Source organism: Macaca nemestrina, chromosome 6 (assembly GCF_043159975.1).
Source record: "Macaca nemestrina isolate mMacNem1 chromosome 6, mMacNem.hap1, whole genome shotgun sequence".
Lineage (NCBI taxonomy): Eukaryota > Metazoa > Chordata > Mammalia > Primates > Cercopithecidae > Macaca > Macaca nemestrina.
The window spans coordinates 89,910,303-89,934,786 of record NC_092130.1 but is presented as its reverse complement, the minus strand read 5'-3'; the positions used below and the strand labels follow the sequence as shown (position 1 = coordinate 89,934,786).

Here is a 24,484-nt window from a genome sequence, read left to right as displayed (position 1 = left end):
CCACCTTTGTTGAAAAGTAATTGACTGTAAATATATACATTTATTTCTGGATCCTCTATTTTGTTCCATTGATCTGTGTGTCTATTTTTAACACAAACCATGCCGTTTTGCTTATTTTAGCCTTGTAATACAGTTTGAAGTCAGTTAATGTGAAGTTCTAGCTTTGTTCTTTTTGCTCAGAATGATTTTGGCTGTTGAGCCCCCCAATAGATGTGGGGTATGTCAGTAGGGCTCTAGGGTTGTAGAAATGTGGGAAATACTAGGCCCTAGAAAAGGATGTAATCTAGTGGGCGCTGGGCTCTCGGAATGGCACCATGCTGCAGCTGCCTAGGATTCAGGGTGTGTGGGACCTGGCATGAGCGCCTTCTCTGGAGCAATGTTGTCATGTGGTCTCCAGACAGATCCTTATGCTATTCTCAGGGGCCATGTGTGTTTCTCCCATGGCTGGGTTTGCAGGAGTTTGCCGTGGGAATGTGAACTAGTTGATATCTGTCACTTACCCTTTCCCCACACTGGGAAGTCTCTCTGGATTCCCAGACAACCCTGACTGAGCTGGCTGCCTCACTTCCCTCTCCTTCTGTGTCTCATGTGTTTCCTGTCACTTCTGTTAAATGCCAGTTTTCTCTCTTAGATTCTCTATTCGATGTGTGATTATTTACTTGCTATTTTGGTTCCTCTTTCTGGAGGAGGCATCCACCAGATGCCTCTGGTCTGCCCCTTTGCAGCCCTTCTCTTTATATAGTCTTGACAGAAGTCTTTCGTCATATATATGGAGTGTGAACATTTTCTTCCAGTCCACATCTTTCCCCTTAATCCACTTTACGGTGTCTTTGGCAAACAGAAATTCTTAATATAATCCAGGTTTTCAATTCTTCCTTTTATGCTTAATGCTTTTTATGTTCTATTCAATATTTCTTTGCCTATTCCAAGGCCACAAAATATGTACACCTATATTTTGTTCTAAAATTCCCTTTGTTTTGCTTTACACATTTAGCCCAGTAATCAATCTAGAATTGACTCTTGTATATGGGGTGAGATAGGAGTCAAGGTCCTCATTTTTATAGCTATCTATTAAACCCAGCATCATTTAATGAAAAGATAAAGCATTATTTCCCATATATGCAGTGTTCTTTTTCATAAATCAGTTGAACATACATACTGTGGTCTGTTTCTGAACTTTATCCTGTTCCATTTGTAGTTTATTCATGTAGCAAACTCACACTGTCTTTGTTATGTTTTATAGGTATACTGATAAGCATTTTGTTTGTAGTTATGATGTTAGCATGTTTAGATAAGGAATTCTGTGGTGAATGTGAGCATGTGCAGTTTGGATGTGCATGTGTATTTGTGTATTTGTGCATGTGTGTGACTGTTTCACAGAGTTACATGAGCTTTATTTTTTAAATTATGGACTACTAACTTAATTATGAACTAATCAAGGTGCCAGATCACATGGTTTTAACAAATTTAAAGATACATATTTAAGAAGAAGAAAGTAACTTTTGAGTGCTGGACTTCCACATATAAACATATAATGTAATAGATTCCTAATAGTAAGACCAGTTATTGTAAGCTTTTCTGAACATAATGCTAACAACATTCTTTGTAAGGCAGACTTCTTCTTATCCAGTTAACTGATGACATTTGTCCCTTATAACAAATCTAGCCATATATCTACTGAATAAAAGCAACTGCCCACGTGATTGATTATACTGCTGACCTTGGAAAATATTTTAACTTGCAACAGTGTATAAAATATTGCAATCCACTAATGATCCCATGTTCTACCAGTAGTGTGTCAATTCTAATAATAAAATAAGATAATTGGGATTCTTAGGTAAAAGACATCCAATCTGAAAAGCACTCTTTCGTAGGTTTGGATTTACAAAACTGAGTCAATGTTTTAATAAATCAAGAAAGGAGGCTGGGCACAGTGGCTCACACTTGTAATCCCAGCACTTTGGGAGGCCGAGGCAGGTGTATCACATTGAGGTCAGGAGTTTGAGACCAGCCTGGCCAGCATAGTGAAATTTCATCTCCACGAAAAATACAAAAATTAGTCAGGCACAGTGGCACATGCCTGTAGTCTCAGCTATTTGGGAAGCTGAGGTAGGAGAATCACTTGAACCTGGGAGGCAGAAGTGGCAGTGAGCCAAGACTGCACCACTGCACTCCAGCCTGGGCAACAGAGCAACACTCTATCTAAAAAAAAAAAAAATACTAGATAGGAGAAATAAGTTCTAGTGTTCTATAGTAGTCTAAGGTAAGTATAGTTAACAAGAATATATTGTATAGTTTCAAATAACTAAAAGAAGGATATTGAATGTTCCCAACAAAAAGAAATTATAAATTTTTGAGATGATGGATAGCTGATTATCCTGATCTGATCACTATACAGTATATGTATCATAACATCACCATGTACCCCATAAATGTGTACAACTATTATGTGTCAGTTTTTAAAAAATATTTTGAAGAAAGAACTCTTGCTTAGGTTAAAAAAAAAAAAAAGAAGAAGAAAAGGCAGGGGAGACTAGAGGGACTAAATAAACTCTTTCGACTGCTTACTATAATTACATTTACTAATCAATTGCTCACTTCAATTTTTTAGGTAGAACGAGTTTTAACATACCTTGATATTTTAAAAGTCAAATTAATTATTTTACATGGTCAGGATCTGTAGAAAACAGACTCTGAATCAGAGATTGAGTGCAAATGTTTTTATGGAAATGCTCTTGGGAACACCACCTCCAGTGAAGTGAGGGAAGCAGGATTAGGCAAAGGGAGCACTTATCCTGTGTTATGAGGTCTCAGTCACTCCCATGGAGAGCTCTAGAGCTGAGATAATACTTCAGAGATATCCTGAATTAGTAGAGGTGACTGGAACTTTGTGTCTACACATAGACCACTGATATGAAATTCCCCACTAGAAATGGAGCATAACCATGGTCATGGCAGTTCCCTTTCGAAGGCAATTGCAGGGGTGTGATTCAGCTGTGAGCCATCAGCAGGCAACACTCCCAGCAGCTAGGGACTGCTGTCCCAGAAGGTAGACTCTGGGTAATGAGCTACAACATCCACTGCAGTTCACCATTGTCCCTTTTGGATTCACTTGCTTCATATAAGTTTACTCCAGACAGGTTTTCCATGATTCTGGTTGGTCCTATTTCCTGAAAAAAATTATAACAAAAATGATAATAGGACAAACCATAGTCTGCATGGCTTCAGCTAGTTTCAAGGTTAACTAGTAATCACCATTCTTCCTGCAGTAGTCATTCCATGTTGATCACATCCTCAGCAAGTGCCTCTGCTGTTCTAGGTGGCTTACCTAGTGGAATGACCAAGACTTTCATCTCTGAGAGAACTGAAATCCTAGGAATTATGCTGTTCTCATGTCATGGCTGCTGGACATGTCCACTTACTGTCAAAATTTGGCATTACTACCAATAGGCACCCCAGAGGATCACTTGGATCTAAATCATATTCTCTACTGATCCCATTTATAAGAACAGTCCTACTTCCTGATTTTCAAGTCCATTTGCCCTACCAGTTTGGTGGAAAGAAAACAAACAAACAAACAAAAAAGGCACCTAAAGTAACTGAATAACAGTCATAGCTCAAAGTTTACTGAGAATCTTTATGTATTTCCTGGTGAAAGCATTCCACTTCTTGGGACCAAAATTTATAGAAACACACAATCTAGTGTTATAGTGAGAGAAAGCACAAATTTCCCAGGTAGATTACTGAGATGCTGTTCATACGATCCACTCCTACTTCCACCCATTGATTCCAAGATCTATGTATTATACCCACTGAGAACACATGGCCATTGATTTGGAGTGTATTCTGCATCTAAGAGAATGGCATCTTATCTTTGCAAGGGCAAGGTATCATCACTAAACTGATGTATAAACAATTCCTCCAGAAAGCATTTCCAGGGGTAGAATGGGTGGTGACTATAAGTGAGCAAGAAGTTTCTTGTTGGAGTGATAGAAATATTCTAAATTGAATTGTGGTCATAGTTATATAACCTATAAATATGCTAAAATTCATTGAATTGTACATTTAAAATGAGTGAATTTAATGATACATGAATTATTTCTTGATAAAACTTTTTAAAAGACAATTCTATCACTCTATCTGGCCATCAGCTTCTCTATGGAGTGGTATGTGATGGGGCTACTAGACTCCATGTTTATATTCCCAAGGTCACACTTCCTTCTGTAAAGTGCATCCTTGAATATCATGCTATATTCTGAGCCATGGAATAAACACTCCGCCCACTCTCAGAGAGTGACTCTGGTTGAAGTCCTGCAGACTGGAACGAAAAACCATAATATGTGTCTATTTCTGTCAAGATGATTCACTCTCCTTCCAGGATACAAGGGGTCTAATATATTAAGTTGACACCAGTGACTGGTATCTCCCCTAGAAAGATGGTGCCAGAGTAGGGAATCACCTTTGGTCTCTGTTGCCAGCAGATTGAATCTTTAGCAATAGTAGGAGCTAGATCAGTCTTGGTAAGAGGGAGGCCACACTGTTGAGCCCATGCATAGCTTTCATGCCTGCTGCCATGGTCATGCTGTTCATTGTTCGTGCTGTTCATTGTGCCAGCACATGGTTGGTGGATGAAAAAGATGGCTGGTTCATCTGCTTGATTGTTTAGTGCTTATTCCATGATGGATTATTACAACCATTTGATACAAAGATCTTCACAATTTACACTCAAGCTCTCTAAGATTTCTTAGGTCTAGCCACATGCTTCCAGCCCAATATTTCATTTTCTATGCCCCTGACCAGACAGCCAAACTATTCACCTCTGTTAATGAGTTCACATATATATTTTACTCAAGCTTACAGCTTTGTTCACTGGGAGATTTTTCCATGTCCCCACTGTATTTCAGGGCCACTCCCAGATATATTTGTAATGCAATGGTAATATATTTCTAGCTTGCACCACATAATGAGTAAGTCCATCTATGAACCAAGCTTCACCTGTTCCCTTCTGTGTAAGCAGTCATAGACTGCTTTAACTGGTACAGCAGCTGCAATAGTTAATTGAAGGAGAGGCATCAGTGGAACAGCAATGGATATCATGGACGGCTGGGCCACTCATTCAAACATCTTATGAACTCTGGCCCTGCTTATGACTGACTCCAGACCTACCACTTCCTTCTGAGGATAAACTGCTGACAGTTCACCATGTAGAGGGTCTAACAGAAACCAGCTTATAATGGGAAGCTCTGGTCATAGCGTCACTTGGTGTCCCATTGTCAGGAGTGCTGTTTCAACTAGGGTCCAGCAACACAACAGGAACTATACTTCTGAAAGCCATATAACTGTCTACTGCAGATAGCATGGCCTTGCTCCTGAACCCTGGGGGTCTATTGCAGTTATCCTACCAGATCTAGCCAGCAATTTTACACAGCATCTTTTCCTACCACAGGTTCCTCTAATAGCACCAGATCTGTCAGGCCATATGGCCCACACATCAAGGCTGCTTGCACCTTACCATAGACCTACTACAGAGCACTTCTTTGCTCTGAGTCCCACTCAAAGCTGGCAGTGTTTATGTCACTCAGTAGAAGCAGCTAACAGCATTCCCAAGTGTGAAAAATGCTGCCACCAGATAAACATATGATGACCTCTTTTTTACAGGTCAGGTGTGTATCCAGAGGCAGCATGTTTCACACTTGGGAGTGCTACTAGATGTATTGTTGTAAGTTATATATAGCTGGACTATATTGAGCCAGAAGGGTACCTCCTTTTTATCACTTCCAGTCCAGAAACCAATCCATCCCCAACGGGGAAGCTGAGTTGCAGAGGAAAGAAAAATGTGTGCATGCATCTCCAAATGTATGTGTCTGAATATATGATCTATCAAGAATTGTCATTGAATTTGGACTTAGCTAGAATTTCAAAGGCTAATATGATTAAATATCTTATTTTGGAGATGGAATATTAAACCAAAAAACTTCAAATATCTACTCCCAAATCACCCAGTTCACTTGTGGCTGAGCTGGAACAGAGTTTAGGATTTTAGGTATCAGATAACCATCAGAGTTTCTGCAGATGTCGCTCTACTGATTAATGGAGTTCCCCAAGTGGTATGATGAAAACAATCTTCCTGCTTTTCTTGATTGCCATTTGGCTTTACAGCTATATGTTCTATTTTTCCTTGCTTTAACGTATCCCTCAATATCCCCAGCCTATTTATTCATTAATGCCAGGGCAGTAAGTGTTCATTAATTATAAAGTGTTCATTAATATGCTTCTTTTTTTTCCTTTCTGTTTCTCTGGTAGCCCTCCACCAACTTGGGACAAGAGGGCACCTATTGTTTGAGTATTGTCAGTAGGTAAACTAGAGAACAAAGTAATCTAAAATCTTGGCTTTTAAAATCAAAACCTGAGTACAGAAGGAAATTCTGAAAAGATAATGACCTGAACAAGTCTCTAGAAGACTCTAGCCTCTAGTGCAAGTTTCTAGCACTAGCTCTGAATTATCTACCTTTGACCAATTACAACAACAACAAAAAACAGGTTGAGTTTCATAAGAGCTGGAATGAAATGAAGTTGTGGGCTCTGAGGAGCTCCCTGTGGAAAAAAAATTGGCAGTATTCCTTACTGCCCCTACGCCCTGGTGACTCACTGAACACCTACAGAAGAGTCTTGAAACCTGAGAGTGAGGATCACAAAGCAACAGACCCATGAAATAGTTTAACCTACGGAGATCTATGGATGGGTTGACTGAGCAATGGGTTGGCTGAATCTTTGCTTCCCTAAGGCTGAGCAGGTATGAAGAGATCAGGGAATAGAGGGATGCCTCAATGGACTCCCTGCCACCATCTCCTGGCAGAAGGTCACTTCACCTCTTACCACTTGTAGGACACCCAGTGCTTGAAGTTCATCAACCAAAAAGTCAGCAAAGAAAAAGTAGCAATCCAACCAATGAGCTAGCAGCCAGTGTGCTAGAGAGTCAGAGTAAAAAGAACACATGGCCAGCCCATAGACCTGCCAAAAGAGATAGGTGGCAACTATAATAGAAAAATCATTAGGGCACTCAAGGAGATGCAAGTATGGCATCCCTAGAGAGGCTGACAATTGCAGATTGGGCCAGCTAGAACATGGCTCAAGACTCCACAGAATGGACAGGACACAGCAATCCCTTTGTCATATTTTCAGATCTTTTTCTAAGGACAGTTTTTCTAAAAAAGAAAAAAGGAAAAAATAAATACAAATTAGAATAGAAGGAATAAAATAAAGTATATCAGTTATAATACTAAACATTAACATATTTATGTGACATTAAAAGCAAAGACCATCATAAACTACAAAACCTAATGCTAGCTATAAAAACTATATACCAAAATAAGGCACTTAAATTTATTTTTAAATGACTGAAGACAAAACATTGAGCAAATAATTATGAGGCAAATGGGAAAAAAAAGACAACAGGCATGGTTATATGAAAATCAGATATGGTATCTTTTAAACTGGTAAAAATCTTTTCAGAAAACTTGATATGAGTATTTGTCAAAGTTTTATCTCAAACTTTCTATAAGGAAGGAGACCTAAAACAGGCCAATTAAAACACTTCTTATTTGGTACAGATATTTACTTTTTTAAGAAAAAAAAAGGAGTGGTTAAATACTGAGTCATATATGATTAAAGAAAAAAGAAGGAACAGGGAGAAAGGAAAGGAACACCTGGTTGATGATGATGAGGCTCCTGATGGACAGTCAGCCAGGTACATGGGTAATTAGTTTTCAAGAAGGGATCTTAATCTTATTAAAACTTGTCAGAAAATTGCCTAAGCATTTTCAAGAATGCACATTTCTTTCTAGAAAGAGATTTTGAATTACCTTACATGGACCAAGCTGGGCACAATTTTCCTTTTATAAATAATAAAACCAGTAATCAGGAAAAAAAAAAAAAAGAGAGAGAGAGAGAGAGAGCGACATTGGGTAGTAATAGCAAATACAATTTGTCTTAAATTTGTATGGAACATAAAACAGATAATCTAAATATATTGCTTTTAAAAACAAAATGTATAGTGATTAATGTACTCTTTTCAGAATGCAACAAATCTAGCAGAAAACAAAAAAGGGTAAAGTCATGCATAATATAAGAAGTCAATCAATAAGTTTGATTTAATACAGAGAATTTTTCATTCTTTGATCAGAGAATACGCATTTTTCATATATACATAGAATATTTATAAAACAATCAAGTACAACTCCTAAAGATGAAAGGCTTTAACAGAGGTATAATACAAAAAGATTGGAAAGGATATTTATCAGACAAAACTGTTTTATTCTGCCCTCCACAACAGTATCCACTCTAACAGACTAAGATCCCAAAAGCTAGAGAGAAGGAAGAACCTTAGAGGATGTGTCCACTGATTATAATTCTGTAATGTTTTTCTTGTATTTTTCCACAGCCATAACACCATATCTGTTTTTTACAATTTTAGCTTCTTTAAAATGAAAGGAGAACTTTGGGGAAAAAAATCCACAAAATTAGAGTTCCAAATTCTAGATTTCCAGATTTTTCCCCACCCCTTACAGTTGTTTTCCCATACTTAAATCAATAGCATTTTTTTCATCCAATTTGTATTGCTTGTTTTCCAAAAGCATTCAAATTATTTTAATAAAAATAATAGCTTTCCTTTTTGTGTGTGCATGTTTCTTGGTTCACAAATTAACAAGTGACTTCAAATTTGACTCATAGCACAACTGGGGCTAGCAGAAAATATAAACTTACAAAGGAGTAGCTATTAACTACTCTCATTTTGCTTGTCCTGAGTATTAGTCAAGTTTGTTTTATAAGGAAGCTGCGGAGTGTTAGTTAACCCATAATCTATAAATTGGCATTTAGAAGACAGACTTTCATGTAGTTGCATTATTTACTTATGTGCTAGTTTTTAAGTCTTGATTTTGACAAATGTGGGGTTAAGAAAAGTGAATCTTCTTCTCCGATAAATAAATTTTAATTACTCTATGAAAAGTGCCAAATACTCAAAAATGTAAACTGTTAATTTCTAGGGAAAAAAGTAGACATAATGAAGTAAGTCAACTGAGGTATTTACAGGTGAAAAATGATAAATATCTAGGAACAAATGTTAGATTCAAAGATTTCCCTAATATTCAATGCTTTTCATGTTTTGTGTTTACCTTTTTGCAAATTTAGAGATTCACTCTATTATGATAGCTTAAGAAGGTGTTATGAACAGTGAGTAATATATTCTGATTAGAGTCACAAAACTTTCTTACTACCAGCCTAAGCTCCTAAAAGGTTGACTTCTCAGGTCATTTTGTCAGTTAATGTTAAGAATGGAACTCAATTGTGTGTGGTGGTTTTTGTGAGTTTTTTTTGTGTGTGTGTATGTGGTTTTTTTTGTTTTTGTTTTTTTGTTTGTTTGTTTTTTGTTTTTTGGGTTTTTTGTTTGTTTGTTTTTGAGGCAAAGTCTCTCTGTCACCCAGGCTGGAGTGCAATGGCGCAATCTTGGCTCACTGCAATGTCTGCCTCCTGGGTTCAAGTGATTCTCCTGCCTTAGCCTCATGAATAGATGGGATTACAGGTACCCACCACCACGCCCAGGTAATTTTTTTGTATTTTTAGTAGAGACAGGGTTTTACCATGTTGGCCAAGCCGGTCTCAAACTCATGACCTCAAATGATCCACCCATCTCAGCCTCCCAAAGTGTTGGAATTACAGGCTTGAGCCACCATGCCCAGCCTCAACTGTGTTTTAAGCCTTGTGATGGATATAGTGAAAATTAATATGCATAATTATTAAATTTAGAATCTGATAGAATTAAAGTAAAAAGGGAGCATTAGTGTAAGTAAGGGAATATACAGCAGGAAAGAGGGAGATTTTGCTGGTTAACTCTTAAAATGTGAACCAAAACCTCAGAAATTCTTGTCTGTCATCAGATTTAACAAATATGTATTAAGTGGTCACTGTGAACCAGATACAATGTGGCATTACTTTCAAATTTCAACTCTGTGTTTTTCTTGTCTTACATGGAACTAAACATTAACCAGTGTCCCAAACTAGTATTTATTATTAACTCTTTTGCTACATATTAGCCTAATAACTGCACAATTGTTTAATTTGTGTTATACATACCTCAGTCTCCCTGCCCTATTAAGCACAAGTCCAAACATACTTTACCTGTAGTGTCAATTAAAAAATGCTGGCTTTAATTTAATTTTCCAGTTTCTAATAATGACACAAATGTTAATGGATAATTTAATTAATAGAAGCTATTGTGTAGATTACTAGTTACAAAGTTTCTGTTGCTTCTGTGTTAAATTATTAAGCACAAGTATTGTAACACATTCAGAGTAGAGAGGGTAGATTTGGACATGATCATAAACATTTATGATTTATTTGTTAATCATTCTCTAAACTGACTGAGATAGATAGATAGATAGATAGATAGATAGATAGATAGATAGATCCCTCTAGGGATTTATATTTGCTGAACTCTAATCTTCCAACTTTTATGTCATTCTTATCTGATTTAGTGACCCACATCAATTCTGGACTAAGTTATTACACTGGCCACCTGGATGCCTTAATGCATATCCACAGGAGTCCACTTGGAGATGACTTGGTATTGGCATAGAATTAGTCCATCCAATGTATCCAGAACACATGCCACCTAAGTGGGGAATCTTACCTCTATCTGAGATCATTATTTATAAGCCAGAATTATAATGGATGGACTTAAATTCACAACCACTAATTCATAAATGAGCATACAATTAAATGGTACTTTAACTTTTACATAATACAAAAAATTTACATTTTCTCATTTTGCATGTGAAATTACCTAAGTAAGATGAGAAAAAATGGAAATGAGAAGCTATAGAACCAAGGATTTCATTTATACCAATAATGCTGAAAATACAACACAGCATTTCCTGTCTTTAACGTATTTCAGTTGCAGTAACATTCAGCCTATATTAATGAAATGATTCCAAAGTTCATGAGCTCAATATGTTACTACAAAAAAAGCAACTGGATATAGCATACGCCCTATTTGGCAAAGAGGGAAGAAAGTGTGTTTCCTATGGGGAAAAATAGCACTAAAAGAATTCCAAAATAGATAGCACTTTGAGTTTTATATATGCTTTTCCATGTATGGCTAACAGCCTGGTCTATGGCATGAAGAGCACAGATAAAACTGTTAGCAATCAAAACAGGTCGCCTCGTGATTTGGAGTATTAGCCATACTGTTTATGTTTTCATGAAATTGTGAGTAGTCTGAAACATTTTACTGATTCACAGAAGTGAATGAGTTAGTTAAGGAAATAATAAACTCCTAGTTTTCTCAAGCCCTTTTGAATGGCAGACACTTAATATTTGGAGTATTGTCAGAATCTACTCAAATATAAATAGACACCATCTATTTAGTATTAAGAACATACTTTAAAACCACAAAGGAAGTAATCACAGATTAGGTTCTCAGTGTCTACTTTCTTTAAACTTTGGTTTAAAGAAACCTCATTTATTTTTGAAGATATTTGTTCTCTGAGAGGAAGGAGCAAGGAAGAGCAATTCAAAGTCTACCACACTTTCCAGGCACAATATGAGGACAAGGACCATCTTTATGGATGTTTGTTCTGTGCTGAGCTTAATGCTCTGACATTGCCATCTTGAAACTCTTAGTAATTCAATAACAAGGGACACTGCATTTTTATTTTGAACTGGGCCCTAGAAATCATGTAATTAGTCCTGAGAAGAAGATTGGCTATGACTTAGGACACAGTTTCCGTGCTTTAGTTTGCCACCAGGATATAGATAAGCATAAGTCCTTGTTCTCTATTTTTCTACTATTTCACATTCTCCATGAATATTATTGCTCTAATTTCACCCAGATCCTGAATCATGATCCTCTTTTTTTGGAAAAAAAAATAAAAAAGCACTAGAAAGTTACAGATTTAGCAACTATAAATATAAGCAAATTGACATAAAATTATCTTAATAATACAGAACATATTTTGTAGAAAGGCCAAGTTAATGTCAACTGAAAATAGTTAAATTTTTTAATATAGAAAAAATACAAATAAGAATAATAACATTAAGCATCAATTTTTATCCTAAAAGAAAAATTCACATTTGATCACCAGTATGTTCTAGAGAAGTTGTAGCATTATGTTTAAATACCAGAAACATATGTGAGTATATATCTATCTGTAGCAAATTTTGTGACTGCTTATTAGAAAAATATTTTGAGGAGTAATATATGATTAATTTCTTAATATTAGAAATTGCTTCAGTATAATAAGGCTTTAAACACTTTTACAGTATTCATTTCTGTGAATTAAAGGAAGTTTTCTGGCCAAAAACCTGTTACCTCTTAAACTCTTTCAAAACCAGAAAGAGCAAGTAATAATAACCCAACCCAGGTTACAGTTGCATAGTTAACCCTTAAGTATTATCCCAGAATTTATTGCTGGCATCATTCAAATGATAACTGAGTCAGAGTGTCAAAATCCTCTAGCTCCAAAAGCCAGAAGGCACAATTCAGGTTATATTAATATTAGTGTTAAAAAGTCACTGATTATTCATTTCTACCATGACTTTATACTGCTTCTCATTTCTTTGTGGAGAAAAAAAAAATCTTTCAAATACTTGTATAGTCCTGAGGCCATATTCTCAGATAAAGCAAGTACCTTATTAGTGATATAAAGTCACAAATGTTAGGAAACTCTAACGTCCTTACAACCTCTCGCACACAATGGTACTAAAAATCCTGCCCCAAACAAAGCCAACAATCAAATAATACTAGCTATGCACCAGGCACTATTCTAGAAGTTTTACCTATACAATTCATTCAATTCTGCCATCAGTTAGCTACTATTTTAAACATGAGAAAACCAAGGCACAAAGAGGTTAAGTAATTTGCCTAAAATTACACAACTGGCAGTGGTAGAGTTGGATGTCCAGTCCAGAAAGTCAGCTCGAGTCTGTGCTCTTAAGCAGTATGTCTCACAAGAATTGTATTCTTTTTGTTTTTGGAATTTCTACCATTAAGATGTAAAGGCTATTGTTCAAATGAAGCTGCCTTGGAATCGATCATTTCTAAGGAAGAAGGGAGAAGAATATGAGAGCCAGCTTATAGAGGTGGATGAGAACAAGAGGTCAACAGAGACCAATGGACAAAGAAAGAAACGGATGGGAAAGCAAATAGGAAGAAGTGTGTGCATGCTCCTCACCTATAACTATCATGCCAGAGACTGGAAACGATAATTTTTTGTTCCCATCCACTTGCAAAAAGCTTCCGTATATCCATCCAAGTAAGAGGGATTCATTAGTGAGAGGATTTTATCATCAAAGAGAAAAATAATAAAAATAAACAGCTGCCTAACTGAACAGCAACCAAAATAGAGTAAATAATAAAAGGTAAATAATTAAAGTTAAGTAAGTCAATACATTTTCATTAGTTAGCCCCTAAGTATTATGCCAGCATTTATCACTGGCATCATTCCAACAACACTGAAGTAAGGGCATTAAAGTCCTTAAGCTCTAACAGCCAGAAGGCACAATTCAGGTCATATTAATATTAATGTTCGAAATTCACTCACTCTTCATTCCTACCCATAACTTTGTACTGTTCTTTATTTCTTAGTATAAAAAAAAAATCCTCCAAATAATTCTTACAATGTAACTTCATAGAGGTTATGATCAATATCTTTATTTTACATATGATGATTATTGAATTACAATTTCCAGTTAACTCCTACTCTATGTGACTTTAAAATTTTATAACAAATTTTTATTTTCTATTTACTGAAGACCCAGAAATTGGAATTATATTTCAGAAATGAAATGAATTATTTATTCATTCTTCTAGGTCCTAGTTCAATGTCATGCCATCTTTCATTATATTCCTCATCCAAAAAAAAGCTTTTTGATTTGGTTACTTTGCTAGAAGTTCACAGATTTCTGTTTCATTTACTCATGATATTTATTGAGCACCTGCTTCACATCAAACACTTTGTAGGTGCTTGGATACATCAGTGAACCCAACAAATGAAGATCCCTGACCTGTTAGAGTTTGTGTACTAGCCACCAGGGCATTCACCTTTAATTCCTTCACACAGAAATAATTTTATATTACTTGTAAAAATTGCCTTTTCTTAAAACAAATCTAGCAGTTCGTAACTGGTTTTATGGAATAATTAAATGCACAAATGACATAAATGCAGAAGGGCATTATTTGCATTATTTTAAGAGTCTTAAGATCAGAAAACCTAGTAGCAATTTAGTCACAGCTTTGTGCAGGATAGGTGTATAAGCTATCCTACTACAGAACCAAGTGAAAAATGAAGAAAATGTTTCCAAATATATGTGCATTTTAAGGTCTCAACAGTTGAACGAGGCAAGGAAATATTCAGTGATGGGTATTTGGCAAAGACGGGAGTGTAATAGTCAAGAAAGGAGGAGAGAGGTTCTGTGTCATCATTTCCTCAGTCTCGTCCTTCAGCTTTCAGTGGCTTGTGGATATTAGTCCACTATATTCATGCTTAAATGGCTTCCCATTTTAAAATACTCATTGGGCTGTTCATCCCACCGCTGTTCACCTAACCACTGTTCTGAATATTTAAAATACACCTTGGTGGCAAATTCTAACCTCTAGCTAATACTCATTCTTCACTTTCTTCTGGTGTTTGTTTGTTTGTTTGTTTGTTTTATCTGTAAGCACATGTACAAAATACAAATCAGCAAACTAAATCCAATATTGTCTGTGTTTTTTCACTGCTATGAAAGGTACCACACTAGGCTTTGAATACATAAAACAGTTTATAAATAAAAAATATCTACCATTTCCACCCTTAAGAATCCAGTATTCATTTTAACAGTTGAAATAGACAACCAATGTTACAGACACAAAAGGGTACAGCAGCATAGAGGACATTCAACCCTGTGATGACCCCGTACTTCAGCAATTTCTTAGTAAATGCTGCCACCGTGTGGTGTTTCATTCTAAAATGAATTTCAGGATTCATTATACAATTGAACATTGCAAAATAATACACAATAATAAAAATTATTTTTCTTACAGTGTAACATTACCGACAAACTTATGGGTACTATTTATTACAATGCATACATTTTAACTAAATGATTTTATATAGATAAATACTTTCTTTTACTCTCTAGTTTTTTATATATAAACATTTTATAATAGTTTTACTTATCTTCATGTAAAAGAATGTTCCTTTAAAGCTAAAAATACGTCACTAAAAATACAAAAATTTAAAACATAATTGTCAAAAGCATAAGCTAGTTTTTTAAAGTATAGGTTTCAATTTGGTGTATAAAGACTATATAAAAACACTTTGAGCTTTAAAATGTGTAATTATATCTTTGTTCAACAATTGTGCTTTAAAGTATGATTAATGTTAATTAGATTTATGTCTTTCCTTCTTTGTATTTCCAATTTCACTAGGATATTAAATTCCAAGGAAATTAACAGGCAAACTAGATAGAAACCTAGAGGGGTATGTAATGTTTATTCTCACCTTCAAGGAGAAAAACAACTTTAAATACATCCTGGAAAGATAAAGCAAAATTTACCATCTTTATTTTGAAAATTATTATTGATAAATATTATTTCTTATACTCTATCCAACTCTGTCATTCAACTATTTAAAGAAATTTTTTCTGAATTTGTCCTCATTGGTAATCGAAAAGTGATTCTCTAACTTTTGTAAGTTCTTCAGTTTATTCTTCGCTTCTCAATGAAATTAACTATATCTCACCTAAATACAAAAAAAAGAACAATTTTTCTTCATAAGCATGACACAACTTTCTGAACAATGTGAAAAAATATAAAGTTTGAAATAACAAAAGTAATACTTTAATTTAATATATAGTATGTAAAAATATGAAATAGTAAATTCCATTTAAATTTAAAATATCAAGTTTATCTTGATAAAATATGACAATCAATCTTCTCAACTCTTCAAGGAAAGGATGCCTGGAGATTACCATGCTTAATTAAATATGTAGTCTTTACACTGAGACCCATGTCAAGAAAATAGGTACAGAAGGCTTAACCTAATGAAAGAAGTCTTTAAAGAAACCCAGTATCATAAAAGATAAACTAAAACTGATTTCAAATCATTTTTTAACCTAAAGAGAATTTTTTTCTCTGTGACAAAATTACCCCCCAAAACTGAATAAACATTGAAATCCTATCAATTACTATGTAGTATTTTCCCTCAGCAAGTTTTGCTGTTTTGCTGATTTTCAGACCTCTCATGTAATATCAGCTAGTGCTTCTGTCTCAAACAGTTTAGCCCTTACATAAAAAAATCAACTCAGTTGTTACTGAAATCCTGTGGGCGGTGAGAAAGATGTCCTAATGACTACTGCAAGTCCCAAGAGTTAGAAATGGATATTGTGACTGAGTTTAGCATTATTTTTCCTGCCTATTCAATAGTCTTTAATACTCAATCTTATTTCTTGACTAAGTATAAGCACACACACTCCCTGTCTCTCTGTGTGTATACATACTTATATACATATATATATCTATGTGTGTGTGTATATATGTGTATAAATTATTTATTTATTTATTTATTTTAAAGACAGGGTCTCACTCTGTCACCTAAGTTGGAATGCAGTAGCACAATCACAGCTCACCACAGCCTTGAACTTCTGGGTTTAAGTAATACTCTTGCCTTGGCCTCCAAAATGCAGGTATCACACGCATGAGCCACCATGCCTGATTTGTGAGCACAATATTACACATGGCAACATAACAATGACTGTTCTAAAATGAGCTAAAATAGTTTTGTTTATGCATTAAAATACTTTCTTATTAGCCTTTGATTTTAGACTAAAAGTCATTAGAGTTATAAGAGCTATTTCTCTTCTTGAAACTTATTATGACAAAATCTTTACCCCATGGATGCAGATAAATCCACAAAAAAAGTTCTTCAGAAAAAGTCCCCTGTTAGGTGCCGGTGGTAGAAAGCAGAGAAACTCTCCTGGACAATGATTGAATTAAACATTAGAAAATATTAGAAAAGTAAGATCGTGCTGAGTAAAGCAGAGGAAGAAATCCACACCCACCCACAACTTTTCATAGAACAGAGCAGAAGGTGCAAGATCTTTCCAAGGAATTAAAGTAAGTTTTTAATAATGTAAGTTACTAAATCAGAACCTTCTTTCTCAAACTTATATAGTAAGTGAAAGCTAAACGACATAATGGAGGAAATTTCTCAAAGTTTCTAGTTAGGCGTACATATCATAGAACACAATATTAATGAATATTGTATGGATGATTTGTTTGAAAAATGCTACTAAGATGAGTTGAGAGACAAGTGTAAAGCTATATCTTGTGGGCCAAGCTACATTTCCTAAAACTCTTTATCAATTTCTGAAACTATCTCACTTCTTTACCAAAGATATTTATGAGGCATCATTAAGTATATAATAGTATATTGGGTTTTGAAAACTAGTTTCTTGGAATAAAAAGAAAAGTGAAATAGATATCACCATTAGAATAAACTATTCATGTTAAAAATTACAGGTCATTTAAAAAAAGTAATTTATTCTCAAGGTTTTAGTCATCTGTGGCTTTTAATATTATTTATTAACTCTACTTGTTCCATTTAGTTCTTTTTCTTACAATTTGGATAACTTTAATATGAATACTTGAATTTTAGACATTTAACCCTAGTGACATCAGAATCTGCCAAAGATAAAAACTGATCTTTTCCTGCTATTTCAAAAGAAGTTCAACTTCCTAAATTTAAAATATCAGCAATGAGTCAGACTCAAACCAGTATAGTCAGTATTTTTAAAGCAGAAGTTGGAAGAGTTTTTGTTTTGCTGAAGCATTGTGTTTGTGTGTGTGTGTGTGTGTGTGTGTGTGTGTGTGTCTGTGTGTGTGTTCGTGTTCCATTTTGTTTCATTTTTATAAAAGCAGTATAAAACTTGGAGAATGCTAAAGTTATGGATTTTAAATCCTGCAAATAATGTTTTTCTTTTATAAAAAGTTGCTGAGGCAGTTTTGGTTTTGGTTTTGTTGTTCTTACATAATTCTGCTTTGGTTTGTGGCCTCACAGATTTTTGAAATAATATAAAGGAGGAAGAAGTAGAACATAGTAGGTGGTTTATACATGAGACACAAACACAGTGACTGAAAAACAATTATTTGATAAAAAATGAAAAAATAACTCTAAAGAGAATAAGATGCAAACTATTTTTTATTAAATTCTTGCTACATACTACATCTTACTAAAGACCATGATCCTAATTCTGCTTTTTCATTGTAAAAAGAGAAAGAAGAAGGAAAAAGTTTTAAAATATTAAGGATGTGTTAAAGGTGTGATTGCATTAAATTTGGACTTTTTCCTTGGCATATTTTCGGGGAATTAGAAGAGAATTGACCAAAGGAATGACTTCCTTGGTTTGAAACTTATTTGTTGAAACAACTAAAATCATCCAGGGGAGCTGGGCATGGTGGCTCATGCCTATAATCCCAGCAGTTTTGGAGGCCAAGGTGGGATAATCATTTGCGGCCAGGAGTTTGAGACCAGCATTGGGCAACATATTGAGATGCCCCTCCCCATCTAAAAAATAAAAATAAAAATTAGCAGGGCGCTGTGGTTCATGCCTGTCATCTCAGCTACTCAGGAGGCTGAGGCAAGAGGATCGCTTTAGCCCAGGAGTCTGAGTCTGAGGTGAGCTATAATCATGCCACTACACTCTAGCCCGGGTGACACAGCAAGAGTATGTTTCTTTTAAAAAAATTATATAAATAAATTCATCCAGAGAACTACCATTGTGCATGTCTCACACTCTGGGAAACAGTCATCTAGTGATCTCCCTTTTCCTGAACTTCTACAACTTTTGTCACATGTACATCCCATGCATTCTGCACACAAAATATATCTTTGGTATTTTTTTTTAATCTGGTGTTTTTAACTAACCTTAAACGCTGCTTAAGAGCAAAGTCCACATAATTTTTTTACTATTCCAAACTACTTATGACGGCATGTTACACATTAAAATGTCCTTCAATATTTGTTCATGAAGTGGTTGTACACCTAGCTTTCCAACATGCATGGATGGCGCATAAACATATTATTAGTTATGCTTGAAGTAACCTCATGCTATATTCTGTTTCATAAGCAGATTTTTCAAGAGAGCATATGTTCCAAAAGCCACTAAAATACACATATTTGCTCAAATAAAGCTGACAATTTGATAGATTTGAATTGAAGAAATGAATTTTAAATCTCTACTCCACAGAATGATGACATATACCCAGTCCAATCCCTAATTTGTTTGAGATTGTGTGTGATTTACTCTACATCTTACATCTACTGGCTGTCTTTCATGGCATTTGACTTATTTGAGTCTTTGCAACCTTTTTTCTGTGAACACGTCTTCTGCAGTAATTATATTTTTTTATTTTCCATAATCAATACTATTGAGATGTAATTTATATAAAGGAAAAAGTACCAGACAACTAATATGTAGAACATTTTCAGTACCCAAAAAAAGTTTTTTTCTTGATCTCTTGCTGTCACTTATCCCATCCGACAAAACCATTGATAATGGGATTGCTGGGTCGAATGGCATTTCTGTCTTTAGGTCTTTAAGGAATCGCCACATGGTCTTCCACAATGGTTGAACTAATTTACACTCGCACAAACAGTGTGTAAGAGTTCCTTTTTCTCTGCAATCTCACCAGCATTTGTTACTTTTTGACTTTTTTAGTAATACTATCTCACACTAGTCAGTGGCTGTCTCACTGTGGTTTTGATTTGCATTTCCGTAATGATCAGTGATGTTGAGCTTTTTTCATATGATTGCTGGCAGCATGTATGTCTTCTTTTGAGAAATGTCTGTTCATGTCATTTGCCCACTTTTTAATGGGATTGTTTGTTTTTTCTCTTGTAAATGTGTTTAAGTTCCTTATAGACACTGGATATTAGGCCTTTGTCAGATGCATAGTTTGCAAAAATTTTCTCCCATTCTGTAGGTTGTCTGTTTACTCTGTTGATACTTTCTTTTGCATTGCAGAAGCTCTTTAGTTTAATTAGATCCCATTTGTCAATTTTTGCTTTTGTTGCAATTGCTTTTGGTGTCTTTGTCATGAAATCATTGCCCATGCCTATGTCCTGAATGGTATTGCATACATGGTCATCCAGGGTTTTTATAGATTTCGGGTTTTACATTTAAGTCTTTAATCCTTCTTGAGTTAATTTTTGTATATAGTATAAGAAAAGGGTCTAGTTTCAATCTTCTGCGTATGGCTAGCCAGTTATCCCAGTTGCAGCAGAAATTGATGGGTCTGTGCTTGATCTTTCTTTACTGGAAGAGGCTCTCTGTTATCTCAGGCAGTGTTTTGATCTGTGAAATGCCCAGTTTCCTGAGTTCCATGCAGGCCCTGGAATGGGGGACAAAGATGAGTAGATATAGGTCCACAGTGTATGTGGTGGGGGGTGTGAGATGAGGGGCACGTTGCTGTACCAGCTCCACCGTTATCCTGAGGCTTGTCACTTTCAGTTAAGGTAGACACTGTCATTTATCTCCAGGCTGCCATGCAGCTGAGGGTCATGGAAAATACCTGTACCATGGCTCTCCACCAGATTGGCCTCAGGAAAGACCTTTTCCTCAGCGCAACATAGATAGCTTTGCAGCTCATCTGATCAACATTCCTGCAGCCATTCCAGGTAGAGAGAGAGAAGGGCCCTGCCCACTGTGTAAGCCCAGCCTGGTGGGCACAACACCCATGGTGTTGCAGTGCCCATTATAGCCTTGGAATGGCCATCCACAGGTACAACTGTACCAACCTCTCGTAAGAATAGCCAAGGCTATGTGTGCAGCTGTGGGTGGGGGAAGCTGGGAGGAGAAATTCCCCTCTTCATATCTGTTTCTGAGCACTGGTGCCACCTGGCCACTGAGATAGAACCATGCTCCTCCCATACAGAGCCCAGTGCTGCACCTGCATCTCTGCTGGGAGGTATGAAATCACTTTCAGTTCCCAAGCAAGTAGCTTTAGAGCACAGGAGAGTGCCACTCTGATCTCCTTTGTCCCAAAGGGTGCTTTGTTGTGCTGTACTCTTCCTTCCCCTATGGACAATCTGCCCTAATTGTTAGACCTCCAGGAATGCTGCAGCTCCCCTGAATCTTGTCAGCCTTTTGTGGTCGTCAGAATTGAGCACAGTCTGAGCACACTCTGGTGAATGTCTGTTCGGGATTGCATGATGCAAAAATACAAGGACTAAGACTGCCCAGGCAGGACAGAGTCCCAGAACGGGTGGGACCAGTATGGTGCCCACCACCTCAGATTGAGTCTGGAGAGAGGGCAGGTAACCCTGCAGGGGTGGGAGCAGGTACACCAAATGCCTGGAGATATAATCAGGCAAGGAGTAGAGATGCCACCTCTGCACTATACTCTTTGCACAGGAAGGGAGGAGTGGCCCATGTTCCCAATCCAGTCTGTGGAGTGGGAACCACCTCCCTCCCTCTCCTCAGAACCAGTAGGACTCACTCCCTTAAATGACTAAGGCAGCAGGCTGGGGCACCCAGCAATGTCACACGGAGACTAGTCCCAGGTCACAAAGCTGTTCCTGGCTGCAAATCTGACTGCCTGGGAGAAACTGCAGCTTCAGCAAATCTCCTCCCACTTCAGTCCTGTGATGTGAGAGAGTCCAGTTCCAGCTGCCATGGCTGGAGTACACTCCATACTCATTCTGGTCTCCTTTCGCAAACCAAGTACTCTGGCCAAGTACTCTGGCCATTTTAGTCTCTGGCCAGAGACTAAAATGCCTGCAGCGGCCACCGCTGCCAGGTTATCAAATAATGACTGACTTAGTATGAGCCCAGATTGAAAACGGAATCTTCCTCTCAGTCCTAGGTCTGGGAAAAGGCCTGCAGCTTTTTCCAGTGTCCTTTTTCTCTCACAGTCTCCCAGACTCTCCCCAAGTTAGCTTCAGGGTTTGGGAGAAACAAGGCGCTCTCCCATAGCCTGGGTTACATAAACAGCCAGTGGAAAGGTGAGTCACAGAAGAAAACTCCGCCGCTCTCTTCACTCTCTTTCCTCAGCCAAGCACTGCCACACAGGCTGCTTGCCTCACTTCTCTTTCCCGAGTGTCTGAACTATCCTTCACCTTTTTGGTGACTTCTCAGTATTTCTTCTGGAATAAATCCTCACAGTGTGAATTTATATGCACTATTTTGCTATTTGCAAGTAGACAAGCTATGCTAAAAGCCTTTAATCCACCATTTTTGGGATAAAATTCCTGATATTGGCAATTTACTTCATTTCAGGATTTTTTCTTGATCAATATAGGTAAAGATTTACCAATTTCACTATTTTTCCGGAAACCAGGTTTTGGCTTCATTAATTTTCTCTAATATTTTCCTGCTGTTAATTTCATAGATTCATTCTTTTATTTTTATTCTTTCTTACTTTGGATTTAATTTGATTTTCATTTTGTGATTTCTTTTTTATTTTTTTAGGACAACAGAAATTTATGATCTCACAGTTTTGGAGGTTATAAGTCCAAAATAAAGGTGTCAGCAGTATTGTACTCCCTCTGAAGGCTCTAAAGAAGCATTTTTCTTTGACATCTAATTTCTGATGGCTCCTGCAGTCACTCCAATTTCTACCTTGGTGGTCACATAGCCCTATTCCTTTTGTATGTCTCTCTGTCTCTGTTTCCAAATATCCTTCTCCTTTCTCTGATAAAGATCCCAGTCTCTGGGTGACATCCTAATCCAGATAACCTCATCTTGATTTGATAACATCTGCAAAGACCCTATTTGCAGACCTACATTCAGAAGTACCAGGAGTTATGACTTCAACATGTCTTTCATGGACACAATTCAACCCACCACACTATTAAATAGGGAGGGATTTGACTCAGATGTAACAGAAACATTATCTATTCACAGAAATCTAGCAGTGGAGTCAGTGGCAGATGTCGACATCATTTTTTTTTTTTTCAGTATTTTTTATTTGGAAAACAGGTGGTTTTTGGTTACATAGATAAGTTCTTCAGTGGTAATTTCTGATATTTTGGTGCACCTGTCACCTGAGCAATATAAATGATATACAATGTGTAGTCTTTTATCCCTCATCCTCCTCCCAACCTTCCCTTTGAGTACCTAAAGTTCGTTATACCATTATTATGCCTTTGCATTCATATAGCTTAGCTTCCACTTATAAGTAAGAACATATGATATTTGAGTTTCCATTCCTGAGTTACTTCACTTAGAATAATGGTCTCCAACTCCATCCAGGTTGCTGCAAATGACATTATTTTGTTCTTCTTCATGGCTGAGTAGTATTTTATATTGTATAAATGCCACATTTTCTTTATCTACTCATTGGTTGATAGGCATTTAGGCTGGTTCCATATTTGTGCAAATGCAAATTGTGCTGCTATAAACATACATCTTCAAGTGTCATTTTCATAGAATAACTTCTTTTCCTCTAGGTAGATACCCAGTAGTGGTGTTATAGTAGGTAGCTAGGGACAGGCATGAGTAGCACAGGAGAGGGCTCCCGCAACCAGGAATATCAAGTGACCATCAGGTGATGGTCAGGTAGTTATTAACCATCTCTCAAAAATAATAATTGGTCACAGCCAGCACCAGGGAAAGGCAGTCATTCTCCCTAGAGATAGAAAAAAAACCTGAAACTGGTGATCAGCAGCTCTCCAATAATATCTCAGGAGTTGGATGAGTGGGCTTGAGCATGTGCAGTTAAGAGGCAAAATAGTGGAGTTTAACTGTATATGACTCAGAGATATTCCACCAGTAAGGGAAGAACACCTCAAGTGAGCATGCATTCGACTCCAGTAAACACACCGCACATGCTCACCTCTCAAGTGCTAGCAGACCACTGCACATGCAGGCAGCCCACCCCAAGGGAAGAATCAGGGAAGAAGAAACAGAAGACCCTGGAAGTATGCCAACATATAAAACCCCAAGTCAAAAAGTCAAACCGTGCTCTTGTCTTTCTAGTCGCTTGCTTGGCCCTCTTCCAAGTATACTTTCTTTCCTTTTGTTCCTGCCCTGAAGCTTTTTAATAAACTTTTGCTCCTGCTCTAAACTTGCATCAGTCTCTCCTTCTGCCTTATGCTGCTCAGTCAAATTCTTTCTTCTGAGGAAGCAAGAACTGAGGGTGCTGCAGACCCATACAGATCTGACACCGCTAACACGGGATTGATGAGTCAAATGGTAGTTCTACTTTTAGTTCTTTAAGGAATAAATATACTGTTTTCCATAGTAGTTATAGTAGTCTACATTCCCACCAACAGTGTAACAGTTATTTTCACAATATTGATTCTACTCATCCATGAGCGTGGGATGTGTTCCCTCCACGCCAACATCTATTATTTTTTTATTTTTTAATCATGACCATTCTTGCAGGAGTAAAGTGGTATCTCATTGTAGTTTTAGTTTGTATTTCCCTGATAATTAGTGATAATGA

At 36.6% G+C, this 24,484-nt stretch overlaps 1 long non-coding RNA gene across 1 annotated transcript in view; it reads right to left on the bottom strand.

Annotated features, from left to right (window-relative positions):
- Positions 1-2,719: 2,719 nt before the first annotated feature.
- LOC105475020 (uncharacterized) overlaps positions 2,720-24,484 on the bottom strand; it is a 69,577-nt gene continuing 47,812 nt past the window's right edge. The window contains exons 3-4 of the long non-coding RNA XR_011624862.1: positions 4,460-7,205; positions 2,720-3,170 (exon numbers count right to left, since the gene is read on the bottom strand). This is a non-coding gene — a long non-coding RNA (uncharacterized lncRNA). The remainder of the gene's footprint in view (positions 3,171-4,459; positions 7,206-24,484) is intronic.